We start from the raw sequence: 472 nt of genomic DNA, 5'->3' as shown, positions 1-472 counted from the left end.
GCGGTCTTACCATGGAATTATACAAGGATAGCATTACGTCTGACGTTTTACACTCGAAGTTCTTCTGTGAACCCGAGCAGAGTGTTGGCTTTGTTATATGCTTTTTTACAGTGCTTCACGTGTTTCAGGTCACTGCTGATAGTGACTCCAAGTTCCGTTTCCTCCTACACCGCCTGCAGAGGTTTTTCCATGCATGATGTATGTGTGGTTACTATTTCTGGACCCAATGTGCATGACTTTGCATTTGTCAACATTAAAGGCCATTTGCCACTTTTCAGACCATTCGATGATTTGATTAAGGTCCTTTTGGATGATTTCGCCGTCGGTTTTTGTGTTTATATGAACTTCTTGATTCCAAAGTTTCCAGTTTTGAAGAAATGTATACCTTTTGGTCTTTTTTTCATTTATGTCTTCTAGTTAACTTCTTTCAATGTGAAGCACTTCTAACCACATCGAGTAGCCGCCTTGTGAT

Source organism: Eriocheir sinensis, chromosome 10, assembly GCF_024679095.1.
Source record: "Eriocheir sinensis breed Jianghai 21 chromosome 10, ASM2467909v1, whole genome shotgun sequence".
In the NCBI taxonomy this organism is placed as follows: domain Eukaryota; kingdom Metazoa; phylum Arthropoda; class Malacostraca; order Decapoda; family Varunidae; genus Eriocheir; species Eriocheir sinensis.
The sequence above is the reverse complement of the archived record's forward strand: the minus strand, read 5'-3'. Positions refer to the sequence as shown.